This window comes from Hevea brasiliensis, chromosome 10, assembly GCF_030052815.1.
Source record: "Hevea brasiliensis isolate MT/VB/25A 57/8 chromosome 10, ASM3005281v1, whole genome shotgun sequence".
Taxonomy (NCBI): Eukaryota; Viridiplantae; Streptophyta; class Magnoliopsida; order Malpighiales; family Euphorbiaceae; genus Hevea; species Hevea brasiliensis.
This window is the reverse complement of record NC_079502.1, coordinates 79,665,151-79,682,937: the sequence shown is the minus strand read 5'-3', so window position 1 is coordinate 79,682,937 and position 17,787 is coordinate 79,665,151. Positions and strand designations below refer to the sequence as shown.

The 17,787-nt window shown below is 35.6% G+C and overlaps 1 pseudogene; it reads left to right on the top strand.

The window, feature by feature from the left end:
- The first annotated feature begins 4,716 nt into the window (after positions 1-4,716).
- LOC110648583 (disease resistance protein RUN1-like) lies at positions 4,717-9,068 on the top strand (annotated as a pseudogene).
- Positions 9,069-17,787: the final 8,719 nt, after the last annotated feature.

Below are 17,787 nucleotides of genomic sequence, written 5' to 3'. Positions count from 1 at the left end.
TTTGAACCAAAATCTGCCAGAACCCAAAAGTGCAGTATGAACAGTGCACGTGAACAGTAAACTTATTTTGGCCATAACTTGAGCTACAAAACTCCGATTGAGGTGATCCAAAAATGAGAATACACTTAAGACAATAAGGAACATTTTCTATGAAGGAAGTTTTGTCAAATTCTAACAGTAGATCGACCAATGGAATAGTACAACTTCGGATCACAAAACCGAAAATTGGCAATTTTGCCAAAAATGACCTATGCTTTGAAAAAGTGACCAAAACCAACAAGTTTAATGAACAAAATGTGGTATGTGGGTGAAGTTGGAGTTCCCATACCTATTAATCCTTAGAAAGTCAATTATTTGACTTAAATAGTGCAGTGAATAGTAACCCGAAACACAAAATTTCGAGAACGTCGAATTTAACACGTTAGAAATAGGTAAATGCGAAGTTAAAATTTATTTTGGGATTTATGTTAAGTTCTAGTACTGAAACATTGTAAAATTTTGTGTTTCAGTTGAAAAGAATATCGGGAAGGAACCCGAGGAAACGAGTCGAGGCTAAGGGACGACTCGCTTGAGGTTTGTGCACAATAAACCCTATTTAAGCATTTTATCCTTGAAAAATTGATTTATTACGCATTATGAATTTATGAACTTTTGTGTTGCCACCTTGTGATCAAATTGTAACTTTGGAAATGGATTTGATTTTTGTATGCAATATTTGAATGAAATGTTTGAAACGAATTTTTGATTCACACTTAGCATGACAGTTACTTATTATTCCTCCTCCATTTATGGGGTTGAGATCGTTTATTTTCCTCCCTCTCTGGCTTACCAGTTGAGGTTGTAGATCGGATGAGTACTCATTAGCTAGCTAGCCACCTCCCTCATTGGTTTCGATTAATGGGGTTGAGATTGCTTTGTCGTGGTGTACAACACGGCATTGATCGGAAATTTTGTGTCATGGCTTAAGTTGTGTACGACTTTGGCAACACTGTGTTTATGCAATTGTTTGACTAAACTGTTGTTTAATATATTATTTGACAAAATGAGTTGTTATGAGCTTTGATATTTGCGAAATGTGATTGTGAAGTATTCAAATTATGTTTCATCAATAAATGATTTATGTATCGCATTTTAAATCTTTATTGTGCACCACTGAGTATGTTTATACTCAGCGATAGTTTAATTTACTGTCGCAGATAAAAGTAAGGAGAAAGCAGCAGAGTGATCTGCGGGATTGACAAGATCTTTTTGATCCCTTTTTGTACGGGTATTGTTTTATACCCTTATGGTTATTTTGATGTAAATACTGTAATGTCATAAGTATCAATATAAATTGAGCAGTTGTAAATAAACTATAATAATATTATTTTAGATTTTCTTCTGTAAATTTGATATTTGTACATATGGATTTTCTGCCTTATGTTTTGTGAATGGAATTATTGAACATACTGAGTTGACAAATTTGACTTGGATTGTGAAACTGTTTTGAAATGGATTGACTTGAGTTGAATTGTGAATTATTGGAGGTTGGGAGTTGTAAAATAGTTTTGGAAGTGCTTTTTACAGGTATTTGAAGAACTGGTTTCTCAAAATACAGAGGGAACTCTGTCAAAATTTTTATAAAATTTGCGACAAAATTTGAATGGATAAAAATTTTTACTAGTATTTAAACTTTGAATAAATAGTTTTTAATTCTTACCAAAATGCTCACCACTTCCAAAATGTAAAAAAATTATTTTAAAATCCCTTGTAGGGTACTTAATGAGTTATCGGTAGGTGAAGTTCGGTAGTTCATTAAATATTCTACGGGAGCATGCTATGCCTTACGGAGGGGTAAGGTGTGACATTGGGTTTGGAGAAAACCTAGGACTTGACTTTTGATTAATGCTATGTGGACTTTAAGCATGATTCCAAGTTGTTTTAGGCCCTAAAGATGTGTATATGTGATGGGATTATGTTTTGAAATCTTGAAATGAGTTTTGAAGTTTTTAGGGGAAGGAATCTATAAGTTTTTAACTTAAAAATTCTAAAAATTCTCAAGTTTGGCTGCCAAAACCCAAAGGTTCGGTAGCCGAAGCATGCAATTTCTCAAAAAATTTAGAAAATTTCTAAGTTTGGCAGTCAAAGTCTAAGACTTCGGCAGCCGAAGTCAGCACTGGACAAAAGTGTCATTTGAACACAGCCAAAGTGGGTTTTGCCTGACTTTTTCTCCCTTCTTTTCTAAGGTTCCGAAATATGGTTTTATGATTCCTAAGGGCATAGAATAAGATGTTTATGATATGAATAGAGTTTTAGAACCTTGTATAACACTTTAGGGACTAATTTTATAGGATTGGGCTTAAGGGACTCGAAAGGTTAAGGAATCGAGAATAGTTTTCATTCGAGTAAGGTGGTTGATAGACCATAAGAGGTAAGTAATTCTAGCCTTAATAAAATAGAAACTATTTATAGGTAATTAATGAGCATCCTTATGCATCATGTTATATTTATTTTAGGATGTATGCATATACAACACGAAGATATTGTATAATTGCATAATTGATTGTTGGTTCATTGATGGGTGTTGGATGACCCACTGACTCCTCCCATGTTTATGACTATGTAACATTACGTATGTTATAGATCCATAAATAAATCCCATGGGCAGATCTTTAAGTTACTCCGAGAGGAGAGATCTGTAAGTTACCTCAGGATGCATGACACATGTCATGTTTCAAAAGGAACGTTTTGGGAGTTACTGGTGACAAATCCATCCCATGTGAAATGTTTCTATTGTGAAAACCCATGTGAATGATGCAATGCATGTGTATGAATTAAATGATGTAATTAATGATGATTAGTTTACTCACTGACTTTGTGTAAACTTACCCCATTTCCCTAACCTTCAGATACAGGGTTATAGGACTAGAAGAGTTCCTTGAAGATAGAGCTTCAAGGGGAGTTTTAGCCTTTTCTTTTATATATGATGTATGAGTAGATGGACATATAAATGTGAATGAATAGTACTATACTAGTAATTAAAGAAATTTGAAGTTATGTTGTATTTTTAAGTATGATGATGTAAAAGTTATGTTAACCCTTAGTGGGAATATGCATGTCAAACCATTACATTTTAGAACTTATGTATGTTAAGGTTTAAATTATGAACTATTTTTATGTTAAGGATGTTTATGCATGAACGCAAAGACTAGGGTGTAATGGTTTGAAGTATGCCTGAATGGTGGGATACAAGAATATGTGTATGTTTTATAGATTTTAAGCTTATTACAGGTTTTAGCAGTCTTAAGCTAACTCGATCCCTAACGTCGATAATGACTCTTGATTTAAAAAGTTACACAATTTTATTATATATTACATACTAATTAAATATATATATTTTTTTAAAAAATCAACGAATATGAATTCTTTGTTAATATTTTTCCGTTGTTATATATATATAAAGCTTATCAATAAATATAGCATACGATGAGTGTGGCAATATCAAAAATCAAATATGATAACTTCAAATAGATTTTATTTATTTAATTTTTTTTGGCAATTTGGCACATGTAAAGATAACCTCATTCATAAAGTCTAAAGAATTAAAAAAAATAAAATAGAAAATAATAATAAATATGTACCTGAACAGCCATGGCAACAGAGACCACCAATCCTCCACCATGTAATCTCCTTTTCTACCAGATAAAAATAAATATTAATATTTTATTTTTAGCTGATATTATTGTTTGAAATGTATATGAATATAGATATATTTGCAATTTATTAGCAATCAGCCTTCAGCATGTTTCTATTAACATAATGTTAAGTGTAATTCTTTCTTCTCCTCGTCTTTTTAGTTGTTCACTTGTTTAAGAATTTCATTGTTTATTACATTAAAGTAAACAAGGACACTATTAATATACATTCTCTTATCATTATATTTTGGAATAATTTTGATAATTAATTAAAAATTAATCATGAGAGGAAAAAGCGATAAAAAATAAAATTATCCCTTTCAAAAAAAAGAAAAGTATTCAATTAGAATATGAAAACATAATTGTATTTGTCTGGTTACTTTTAAAGTCTGATTTTTTTAGTTAAATTTTATAAAAATATCGAATTTTTTGACAAAAGTTATTTTTTTATTTTTTAATTAATTTTTATGAAACAAACTATTTTTTTAAGAAAAAGAAAGCAATGAATTTTATAAAAATAATTTTTGATTTTATTTTTTATAAAATTTTATTTTGAATTATAATAAAAATTAATTAAATAAAATTTAATTAAAATAAAATTAAAAATTAAAAATTAAAAATTTATGTATACTTTAAAATTAATTTAAATAATAAAAATTTAAAATAAATAAAATTTTAATAATCCATTAAATTTTAATTTTTTATTATTATATTAATAATTCGCATGAGTATTTTTGAAAAGCCGTTTCGCCCCTCATATTTACATGTAATATACAGATAAATATAAATAGATTGTAAATTATAGAACAATTAATATTATTTTTTATTTTTTTATTTTAATTAATTACTTATCATAAAATTTTATATTTAATTAAAATTTAATATAAGTAAGATTAAGAAATTTAAAAATTTAAAAATTAAAAATTTTAAATTTATATAATTTTTAAAATTAATTTAAATAATAAAAATATAATTATAATTAATTTTAAAAATATAAGGCAATTTAAAAAAAAAATAAAATAAAGAAACAGGGAAATAATATTTCTTTCGTTGACTGGAATTGTGAGGAGGAAGTGGACGCATCTCTGCCCTCCATGGCTGCTTCTTCTCCTTCCTCAAAAAATTTTCGATGGAAGTACGATGTCTTCCTAAGCTTCAGAGGCAAAGAAACTCGCACAAACTTTACTAGCCATCTGTATCACGCTCTGTGCTGCAAAGGAATCAACACTTTCATCGATGGGAAGATTGATAGAGGAGAAGAGATTACTTGTGCCATTTTTGATGCCATCAAAGGATCAAGGATTTCCATTGCCGTTTTCTCTCAAGACTATGCTTCTTCTTCGTATTGCTTGGATGAATTGGTTACTATGCTTGCTTGTAATAATGAATCAAAACAACATGTCGTTTTTCCCATCTTTTACAAGGTGGATCCGGCAGATGTTGAGCATCAGACTGGCAGGTTTGGCAGAGCATTCGATAAACTTGAAGGGTATTCGGAGGAGAAGATGAAGTTGTGGAGGGAAGCTCTAGTTAAGGCTACTAGATTGTCTGGATGGCATTTGGATAATAGGTAAGGATGATCACTCTTCCTTAGTCTCTGTTTTATATTTTTTTTATGTGATCATAAATAGTAATTCCAATGAAGAACAGCTAAATTGAATGTCTTTTGCATCAGAAATGTAATTTTAAATTTCTATAATCAATTAGAACCAAATTATCAATACAGAGGTTAGTAAATTGTCGGTTAAGCTCTGAATTGTTTATGGTTTGCTGAGTCTGCTTCTTTGTGGTGGCCTTTTGATCATTACATGTTTCTCATGATTCAAAATTGGCAGGGACGAGGGTAAATTTATTCAGAGGATTGTTGAAAATGTCTCAGTTAAACTGAAACGCAAATTGTTGCCTGTTGCTGAACATCCTGTTGGGATGGAATCCCATGTACAAGAGGCGATTTCTATGTTAAGCGTTGGGTTAGAAGATGTTCAAATGGTAGGGATATGTGGAACTGGTGGAATAGGCAAGACTACTCTTGCCAAAGCCATTTACAACAGAATTGCTAATCAATTTGAGGGCAGTTGCTTTCTTGAAAATGTTAGAAAAACTTCAGCGCAAACGCTACAAGAAACCCTTCTTATTGAGATATTAGGAGATAAACATGTATTGGTGGGTAACTTTGCCAGAGGAATCAATTGCATAGAGGAGAGGTTATGCTGTAGAAGGGTTCTTATTGTTATTGATGATGTGGATAATGTAGAACAGTTGAAAAAATTAGCCGCACTACATTGTTTTGGTGCAGGAAGTAGAATCATTATCACAACTAGGGATGAACATCTGCTTGTTGTCCATGGAGTGGAAAGAGTATACAAGATTAAGGAATTATGTTCTGATGATGCTCTTGTGCTTTTTAGTTGGAACGCATTTAGGAAACCCCATCCTCCAGATGATTATGTGAAACTCTCACTTTGTTTTGTAAATTATGCTAAAGGCCTTCCATTAGCTCTTGTTGTGTTGGGCTCCTTTTTGTACAGAAGAAAGGTGCCTGAATGGGAAAGTGAAATAGCTAAACTGAAACAAACTCCTAATAAACAGATATTCGAAATACTTAAAATAAGCTATGACGGCCTAGAGGATAATGAGAAAGCCATTTTCCTTGATATTGCATGTTTCTTTAAAGGGATGGACAAAGGCGCTGTAATGAAAATTCTCAATGCATGTGATTTCAACCCAGTTATTGGAGTACAAGTTCTCATTGAGAAGTCCTTGATAAGTATAAAAAACAATAAGATACAGATGCATGCTTTACTACAATCAATGGGCAAGCAAGTTGTTCGCCAGCAGTCTTCCAAACCTTATGGGCGTAGCAGATTGTGGTTTCATGAGGATGTTCTTGATGTTCTGGAAGGAAATATGGTAAGTACACATAACGTGGAGCATTTCTCCTCTAAGTTTAGATTCGACTATTTTCCCCCCTCTTCTACACAACAGACATCTTTATAATTGGACTATTTTCTAATATATTGGATGGTTTACATACTTTGAATTGTTAGGGAACAGATGACATTGAAGGCATTTTACTGGACTTACCTGAATCTGAAGAGATACAGTTGAGTGCTGAAGCATTTATGAAAATGAAAAGACTCCGAATACTACTAATCCGCAATGCTTGTATTACTGGAAGTGCTGTGGATCTCCCTAATGAGTTAAGGTGGCTTGAATGGCCTGCATGTCCATTGACATCAATGCCATCTGGATTTGGTAAAAGAAAACTTGTTGGACTTAACATGCATCGTAGCTACATCAGGCAATTTGGGGAAGGATTCAAGGTTATATAATTGTTTGGTATTTCTTTCTACATATATATTTTATATAATAGCATTATTAGAGGCTGTGCATATATATTAATTTTAATTCTCTTCTGTGTTTTACAGAATTATAAGTACTTGAAATTCATGGATTTGAGAGATTGTGAATCCCTAATAGAAACACCAGACTTCTCATTCGTCCCAAATCTTGAAAGGTTGAATCTTCGAGGTTGTTCAAATTTAGTTGAGGTTCATCAGTCTGTTGGGTATCTTGATAAACTTGAATTTTTGAGCTTTGAGTTCTGCTTTAACCTGAAAAGTCTTCCTACGAGGTTCAAACTGAGATCTCTTCGAACACTTCTGCTTACTGGTTGCATAAAACTCGAGGCATTTCCAGATATTGTGGAAGAGATAAAATGGCTGGATAAAGTTTGTCTAAATGGGACAGCAATAAAAGTTCTTCCTTCATCTATTGAAAATCTCACTGGGCTTAGAGTCTTAACTTTGTCATATTGCAAAAACCTCACCAATCTTCCAACTGGTCTTTATAAGTTGAGGCATCTTAAGCATCTACTTCTTGAAGGTTGCTCAAGACTTGATGAGTTTCCAGGAACTTGTAATGGACAATTTTTAGTAGGATTTCCTATGTTAAGGTTTCTGGATCTACGAAACTGCAATCTACTGGGAATCAATTTCCTAACGGAGCATCATTGCTTTTCCAATTTGAGGGATTTGGATCTGTCAGGTAATGATTTTGCTAGTCTTCCACCAAGTATTCACCAACTGAAAAACTTGAGGAGCCTCAAATTATCCAACTGTAAGAAGGTCCAAGAAATTCCAGAGCTTCCAATGAGCATGAAGAAAGTAGAAGCAAGAGATTGTGGATCACTGGAAAGATTTTCACAGTTGCAAAGGTTATTTAAATGTAATAAAGAGGAGAGACCAATCAGACTTCATGATATTGACTTCTCCAACTGCCATAAACTTGCTGAAAATGAGGGCAAATTTTTGGAGAAGTCATTACTGAGCAAGGTTTGCTTTCTGTCAAACTTGAATAGTATTTATCATTGGTGTCCCCCCTCCAGCTCTTGCTGTCTCCATCTGCAAATATGTTTCTGCTTGGGCACACACATGTGCATGTGCATGCATTCATTTTATAAAGTTATTTTGCGTTAGTGAGATTTGAATTAAATACCCTTTCAACTTAATTTTTCCTTTGATTTCTATCGTTTGTTACCACTAACCATTGATTTGGTGATTTTCATGTAACAGAAATTTCGTCAGGACAATCGAATTGAAATATTTCTTCCTGGAAGTGAGATTCCAGAGTGGTTCAGCTATCGTAGTGAAAAGGATTCATTATCTTTCCAAGTACCATCACAAAAGTGTAAGAAAATCATAGCTTTAGTTCTTTGTGCCATTCTAAGTTTAAAGGATGGAGAGATAGCAAACATATCACGTGAAGTTTTCATAAATGGTCAAAATGTGATAATGTTTTCAAGACAGTTCTTTTCATTGGAGTCGGATCATGTGTGGTTGTACTATCTTCCACGTCGTTTTATTAGGGGCTTGCATTTGAAGCAGAATGGTTTCGCTCACTTTGAGGTTTCATTTAAAGTCCTAGGAGCATCGACAGGTTCAACCCTGAAAAGATGTGGGGTCTATCTGGTTTGCAAGCAAGATGAGGTAGCGGAGGATCCAAGTGTAAGCCTATCCTTGAGTTATCAAATGGAATCAATGTCAGTAGATCTCAAGAGAAGTTGTGGTGATGACTTAGAACTCAAAGTTTGTTCGAATTTGAAGAAGAACAGGACAACTGAAGTCTCTCCAATGGCTAACAACAGCATTGAATATCACCTTGAGCCTGCAATGGCATTCAATACCGAGCATCGGGGGGAACAGTGGCTTTCATTATCATTGCAATCAATGTTCTCCAAAAAATTAGAGGATAAGGTCAGGTTTGTGTCAGAAAACAATGTTGTTCAGCCAGTAAGTACATCCCAGTTGCAGCACCTGAACTTAGAATCATATGGGTATCCACACAGGAATCAAACAACCGAGGAACATGTAACAACATCCAATGCTCATGAAAATGAGTGTGGGTTTTCACTTGCTTTAACTTTGCAACCAGTGGCTCTGATGACTCAAGATCCAGATGGCTTGAAAGAATTGGAAAATTTGCCGAAACAGCAATAATTTGTTGCCAGTGATTCAATTAGGCACCCAAAATTACTGAGCAATTTCTTCTTTCTCCAATATCCTCAGCAATTAGTGGATTTGTGAGCAAATGCTTATGAGAATAATACTGTAGCTGCTTTCTATATACACTATTAATTCATTTTATGCAATTCATCTGTTGGGTTGGATGCTTTATGCCCTTCATTTTTTGAAGAAGTTTCACTCTCGTCTGGAAGGGGCTGTGCTTCTGTGGTTTCCAGTTTTATGACACCAACATTTTCCCCTTACTGGTATGCTGCTTGTTTTCTATTTCAGTTTTGTGCACTAATTATTTAAATGCGTGTTGGATATAGCATTATTGTGTGGTGGAGGGAGGAAAATGATGGTTATATATTTAAGATGTTTTGCAATTAATTGGCATACTGATTTCTAGGAAAGGTTGGGTGTCCAATCCATTCAAGTGGATCACCTCTGCAAAGATTCAGCAAAAGCTGGACTGTTTAAGCAATTTGATTTTCCTATTGTGTTCAATCTGTTTTAATAATTGAAATGCTCTGAGAATTGTGTTGTAGAAATCATAAAATGATGCAAACCAAGAGAAATTGAACCAAGAAAGGGGAGAAACGCTGAAGATTGAGAGAGGGAATGAGATGAGAAAAGAGAGAGACTGAAATTCTTATTCATATTTGTGAGAAAATAGAATAGAAGAAGAAAACTGAGAATGATTGAAGAGCTTGATTATTCCCTCAAGCCAATGGTGTCAATTTATAATCTGTACAGGACAACTAAATAGGAAATACAATCCTAATTAAATATATAATTATAGCCACGATTCTAGTACCTAAATATAGCCACGATTCTAGCACCTAAATATATTCACACAATCATTACAGATACACATATTCTAGCTATTTATGGTGCATATCTTAACACTTCCCCTCAAGCTGGAGCGTACAAATCATATGCTCCAAACTTGTTACAAATATATTTAATCCGAAAGCCTCTGAGAGATTTTGTTAGGATATCTGCTAATTGGTCATTTGAACTAACAAAACTAGTGGCAATACACCCAGATTTATTTTTTTGTATGATGAAATGACAATCCACCTCTATATGTTTCGTTCTCTCATGAAACATTGGATTAGAGGCAATGTGAAGTGCAGCTTGATTGTCACAGATTAGCTGCATTTATTTAAGTTCCCCATACTTCAACTCTTGGAGAAGTTGTTTCAACCATATAAGTTCACAAGTTGCCAAAGCCATAGCTCGATATTCTGCTTCTACACTTGACCTAGCAACCACATCTTGCTTCTTACTTTTCCAAGAAATCAAATTACATCCAATTATAATGCAATATCCTGAAGTAGACCGTCTGTCTGAAGGAGAACCTGCCCATTCTGCATCTGAGTAACCAATAATCTGTGAATGACCCCTGTCTTTATATAATAGACCTTGTCCTTGAGCTCCTTTAATATATCTGAGTATCCGAATAACTGCATCCCAATGATTACTACATGGTGCTTGAAGGAACTGATTGACCAGACTTACAGCAAATGAGATGTCTGGGCGTGTGATTGTAAGATAATTGAGTTTTCCAACCAATCTCCGTTATCTACTAGGATCCTCCAATGGCTCCCTCTGTCCAGGAACAAGTTTGGCATTTGGATCCATAGGAGTATCTGCGTGTCTACAGTCTAACATGCCCGTCTTTGTCAGTATATCCAAAGCATATTTCCTTTGAGAAATGGCGATACCTGTCTTGGATTGTGCCACTTCAATCCGCAAGAAATATTTTAACTTCCCAAGATCCTTAGTTTGAAAATGACTGAACAAGTGTTGTTTGAATTTTGGGATCCTAACATGATCATTTCCTGTAATAACAATGTCATCAACATAAACAGCGAGATAAATGCACTTATCATGGCCATTATGGTGGAAAAATACTGAATGGTCAGCTTCACTCCGAGACATTCCAAATTGTTGGACTACGGTACTGAACCGTCCAAACCATGCTCTCAGAGATTGTTTCAAGCCATATAAAGAACGCCGTAGGCGACACACCTGAGCAACAAACCCTGGTGGTTGCTCCATATAAACTTCCTCAGCTAGCTTGCCATGTAAAAATGCATTTTTGATATCCAGTTGATGAAGTAGCCAGTGATGGATGGCAGCTAAGGAAATTGTTATGGAAAGTCAATCATTATATTATTTCTGTGTATATTCTGTATTCTGTATTCCTATTTAGGATTTCTTATTTAGGATTTCTTCCTAATTAGTATAACACAATTATAGGAATCAATTGTATATAAATACCCATGTACAGATTAATTGAAATCAATGAGAATCATCTCTTTCTACATCTCTTTCTACATGGTATCGGAAGCGGGCCATCTAGGGTGACTATTTGTTCTCACCACCTAGCTCGGGAGAGACCTTGGCGCGGCCAAGCGTTCGATTCCGATCAATATTGCCAAGATCGCCTCAATCCCCTCATTCCACCATCGTGTCTTTGTTGCACGATCCGATTACACCATTAAAGGACTTCGAGGTTTGGCTCTCGGATCCTATTTGATATTTACTTGATTTGTGATTTTGGATTATTTTGTTCTTTGTCGGCACTTTGGATTAGCGTTTCTGTTAGTTTCTTTTTCTCAACTATTGGCAGACAATAAGAATTTTATTTCTGTTGTGATTCCAATGATGACTAAGATCACGGAACACAATCTTAATGGTTCAAATTACAGGTGGAGTAAGGCATTAGGGTCTATTTGCGTAGCATTGATAAGGATGATCACCTTACTAAAAATCCACCTCGATGATACACAACAAACTTGGCTAAGGGAGGGCTCGGTTGTTTTGCGGCTTGAACTCGATTCACGGTGAGGTAATTAGTTTAATTAATCATTGTGAATTTGTTAAAGAATTGATGGATTACTTAGATTTTCGTATTACAGTAAAGGAATATCTCCGTATTTATGATGTTTGTAAGGCATTCTACCGTCTTTGAGAAAGAGAATAAGTCTCTCACGGCATATTTTATGGATTTTAAGCGGGTATATGAGGAACTTAATGTATTGTTGCCTTTTAGTTACGATGTGAAAGTTCAAGAGCCCAACGAGCAATGGTCATTATGAGTTTTCTTGCAGGCCTTCCTTGAGTATGAGGCGCTAAATCTCATATTCTTTCGATTCTGAGATTTCCTCTTTGCATGAAACATTCACACGGGTCCTTCGTGCAGAGTACCCAATTTTCACACACGCGGTAGTGCTCTTATTAGCCGTAATCCAAATGGACAACAGGGTAATAGAAGAGGAAGTAGAGGAGGAATTATAGGCAATGTATAATGTCAGCGTAATGGAGATGCTAGTTCTAATCAGGACTCAAGAGGAGTCATTTGTTATTATTGTCATGAGCCTGGCCATACAAAATATAATTGTCCGCAACTTCAGAGGAAAAATCAGCGATCACAGATGGCAAATATGGCAGCAGAGAATTCTACGGTATCTTCCTCTGAGAAAACTGTTTTGGTATCTGCAGAGGATTTTGCACAGTTTTCTCAGTATTAGGCATCTCTAAAGCCTACCAGTTCTCCTATCACCGCGATCGCTGAGTCAGGTAAATCCACTACATGCCTTGTGTCTTCCTCATCCAAATGGGTTATTGATTCTGGTGCAACAGATCACATGACAGGTAATTCTAGTATTCTATCTGCTTTTCAGTCTAATCCCACTTCCTCTCTTTACTTTAGCCGATGGTTCTACTTCTTGTGTCATGGGTTAGGCTGAATCCGACTTCGTCAATTTCTTTGTCATCTGTTTTGTGTCTACCAAATTTCTCTTTTAATCTACTTTCTGTTAGTAAACTTACTCGTACCTTAAATTGTTCTATTTCCTTTTTTCTGATCAGTGTTTGTTTCAGGATCTTACGACGAAGCAGATTATTGGTAGAGGACGTGAGTCAGGTGGTCTCTACATTCGGAAAATCATGTACCGCGATCGCTTGTTTGCTCCAAGATCTGTAACACCTCTTGAAGCTCATTGTAGATTGGGTCATCCTTCTTTGTCTACCATGAAGAAGTTGTGTCCTTAGTTTGATCTTTATCGATCTTAGAATGTGAGTCGTGTCGGTTGCAAAACATCATCGTTTGCCTTACGTGTCTAGAGTCAATAAACGGGCTTCATCCCCTTTTGAGTTAGTTCATTCGATGTTTGGGGTCCTTGTTACATTACTTCTAAAAGCTGGATTTCGTTATTTTGTTACTTTTGTTGATGATTACTCGTGTTACTGGTTATATTTAATGAAGAATCGTTACGAGTTGTTTTCTATCTTTTGTACCTTTTGTAATGAAATCAAAACTCAATTTAATATTTAAATGCGCATATTAAGAAGTGACAATGCTAAAGAATATTTTTCAAAGACAATTTCATCTTACATGACACAAAATGGCATTCTTCATCGTCTTCTGTGTGGATACCCCATCCCAAAATGGCGTGGCGAAAGAAAAAATCGGCATCTTCTTGAGGTAACTCGTGCTCTTCTTTTTCGGATGAAAGTTCCTAAACACTTTTTGGGCGGATGCGCTTTCTACGGCATGTTTTTGATCAATCGTATGCCGTCTTACATCCTTAATGGGGATATTCCTTACACCGCTTTGTTCCCTACAAAATCTTTGTTTCTGTTGAACCCGTATTTTTGTTGTACTTGTTTTGTACGTGATGTTCGTCATGAGTTACTAAATTGGATCCAAAGTCTCTCAAATGTGTCTTCCTTGGGTACTCCGGATTCAAAAAGGGTACCGCTGTTTCTCTCCTACTCTTAATCGTTATCTTGTTTCTGCAGACGTCACATTTTTTGAGTCCACTCCATTTTTTTCTCAATCATCTGTGTATGAGAGTCAGGGGGAGGAGGATGATATCTTAATATATACTGCCCAATCAATGTCTAGTCCTCTCTCACAGCCTGTTTCTTTTGTCTCTAGACCTACTCGGCCTCCGTTGTTCATGTTTATTCCAGAGATTGGAGATTCCGACTCGGATCCTCCACCAGCTACTTCGTTGGGAGATCCTGTACCTCATACTGATCATGATTCTAATCTAGATTTACCAATTGCTCTTCGTAAAGGTAAACGTTCATGTACTTACCCTATCTCTTCTTTTGTTTCTTATAATCAATTGTCTTCTTGTTCTCGGTGTTTTGTTACTTCTTTAGACTCTGTTCCTATCCCTAATACTGTTGGTGAGCCTTTGTCTTATCTGGTGGTGTCTTTGCTATGAAAGAAGAAATGGAGGCTTTAGATGCTAATGGTACATGGGAAGCTGTTGCCTTTGCCCACCGGTAAGAAAGCTATTGGTTGCAAATGGGTATTCTGATGAGGTAAATCACGATGGTTACGTGGCTAGGTTAAAAGCACGCCTTGTAGCAAAGGATATGCTCGGACATATGGGGTTGATTAATCAGACACTTTTTCTCCTGTAGCTAAACTTACTACATTCGCTTGTTTATCTCTTTAGCAGCTACATATGATTGGCCCCTGCACCAATTGGATATCAAGAATGCTTTCCTTCATGGTGATCTTCAGGAGGAGGTGTATATGGAGCAACCACCTGGGTTTGTTGCTCAGGGGGAGTTGGGTGAAGTTTGTAGGCTTCGGAAGTTTCTTTATGGCTTGAAACAAAGTCTTAGGGCCTGGTTTGGGAGATTCAGTGAAGCAGTACAGGAATTTGGTATGCAAAAGAGTAAGTGTGATCACTCAGTATTTTATAAGCAATCTGAGGCTGGTCTAATTCTCCTGGTAGTCTATGTGGATGACATTATCATCATTGGGAGTGACTCTGCAGGTATTTCATCTCTTAAAACCTTCCTCCAAACCCAGTTTCAGACCAAAGATTTGGGATTATTAAAGTATTTTTTGGGTATTGAAGTTATGAGAAGTAAGAAGGGTATTTTCTTGTCTCAAAGAAAATATGTCATCGATCTATTGACAGAGACAGGAAAATTAGGTGCTTAGCCTTGTAGTGCACCAATGACTCCAAATTTACAACAGCTATCAGGGGACAGTGAGTTATTTTAAGATCCAGAGAGATCAGGAGATTGGTAGGAAAATTGAACTACCTTCTTGTCACTCGTCCGATATTGCTTATGCCGTTAGTGTGGTAAGGCAGTTTATGTCTTCCCCAAGCGTTGCTCATTAGGAAGCCTTGGGACAAATCTTGTGCTATCTGAAGGAGCTCCGGGAAGAGGTTTGTTATATGGTAATCATGGGCATTTGAATGTTGAATGTTTTTGAGATGCCGTGAAATTTGGATCTAAGGTTGATAGGAGGTCAACTCTGGATATTGCGTTTTTGTTGGAGGAAATTTGGTGTCTTGGAAAAGCAAGAAGCGAGTGTAGTTTCTTGATCTAGTCTTTGAATCAGAATCTGAGCCATGGCACAATCAGTATGTGAGGTAATGTGGATATTTCAATTACTAGATGAGACAGGTTTTAAGACCCCCCAACCTGCGAAATTGTGGTGTGATAATCAAGCTGCTCTCCATATTGCTTCTAATCCGGTATTTCATGAGCGGACCAAACATATTGAGATTGATTGTCACTTTGTTCGTGAAAAGATTCAACAACAGATCATCTCAATAGGACATATCAAAATTGGAGAGCAGTTAGGAGATATTTTCACAAAAGCTCTGAATGGAGCTAAGATTGACTACATTTGTAACAAGTTGGGCATGATTAACATCTATGCTCCAACTTGAGGGGGAGTGTTATGGAAAGTCAATCATTATATTATTTCTGTGTATATTCTGTATTCTGTATTCCTATTTAGGATTTCTTATTTAGGATTTCTTCCTAATTAGTATAACACAATTATAGGAATCAATTGTATATAAATACCCATGTACAGATTAATTGAAATCAATGAGAATCATCTCTTTCTACATCTCTTTCTACAGAAATAAAAAGGCGAACTGAGGCAATCTTAGCCACAGAAGAGAAGGTATCACTATAATCGAGGCCAAAGATCTGAGTATAGCCTTTTGCAATAAGGTGAGCTTTAAGTCTATCAATCTGGCCATCAGGCCCCACGTTGACTGTATAAACCCATCGACAGCCAATAGTAGATTTTTCCTTCGGTAGCGGCACCAAAGCATAGTAGGAAGGAGACAAACGACGATAACTCACAAAATTATAAATAGGATGAGGATTTCGAGACAAACGAATACCTTTTCGGATGGCAATGGGAGGAGTAGCATCGTCTGTTGAAGGCGAAACCAGAATAGGTGAAGATGAAGGAGGGCGAGAGTCACCAAGAGCCAATGTTATACTTGTATCAAGCAAAGGAGCATTAATGGTGTTAGTGGGAGGATGAAGACGAAGTGAGTAGACGTGTAGAGGTGGTGGGCTGATTGGTGGTGGAGAAAGAGTAGGAACTGGTAAGGTGGTGGGAATAAAAACCTTGGATGCAATGTTGGGGGGAAAATAGGGAGATGTTTCAAAGAAGATTACATCAGCTAACACAAAGTATTTTTTTGTAAGTGGATTGTTGCATTTGTAACCTTTTTTAAGTCTAGAATATTCCAAAAAGATACATTTTATTGATTTGGGCTGAAGTTTGTCTTTGTTAGGAGTGTGATCATGAACAAAACAAATACAACCAAATATACGCGAGGACAACTAATGGACATCTTGGTCGGGAAACAAAATGGAATGAGGATTCTGATTCTGCAAAACAGAAGAAGGCATTCGGTTAATTAAGTAACAAGTAATAAGAATGGCATCTCCCCAAAAACGAAAAAGAACATTATGGTGAATGAGTAAAGTGTGGGTAGTTTCAACTAGATGACGATTCTTTCGTTCGGCAACCCTATTTTGTTGAGGGATATAAGCATATGAAGTTTGGTGAGTAATACCCTGAAAAGATAAGAAATGAGTAGAAGGAGTAGACAAATATTCTTTTTGCATTGTCACCACGAAGTATTTTAATAGAAACACTAAATTGATTACGTATTTCAGTAGAGAATTTTTGAAATATAGAGAATAATTCAAGACGAGTCTTCATTAAAAATAACTAAGTGCAATGAGAATAATCATCAACAAAAGTAACAAAATAATGAAAATCCCAAAGATGTACTGACACGACTTCGACCCCAAATATTTGAATGGACAATTTCAAATATGGACTTAGCCCTATTATTGACTCGCTTGGGAAATGAAATGCGACTTTGTTTCCCAAGTTGACAGGACTCACATTCTAAAGAAGATAAACTAGAAAGACTAGGAACTAATTTTTGCAATTTGACAAGACTCGGATGACCCAGACGATTGTGAAGAAGATCAGCGGAAGTGGTAGAGGCAAAAGCAACTAGAGAATTTGAAGTAGAAAGATGGTATAACCCTTGTGACTCACATCCTACTCCAATCATCTTCCCCGTACTTCGGTCCTGCACAACAACAGAGTCAGCTGTAAAGGTGACAGAACAATTGAGATTTTTAGTCAATTTACTAATGGAGATTAAATTATATGGGCATTCTGGAGTGAACAAAACTGTGGTTAAAGGAATAGATGGAAAGATTTTTACTTCTCCTATGCCCTTGACTAAAGTTTGTGAACCATTAGCCAAAGTAACTTTAGACAAAAC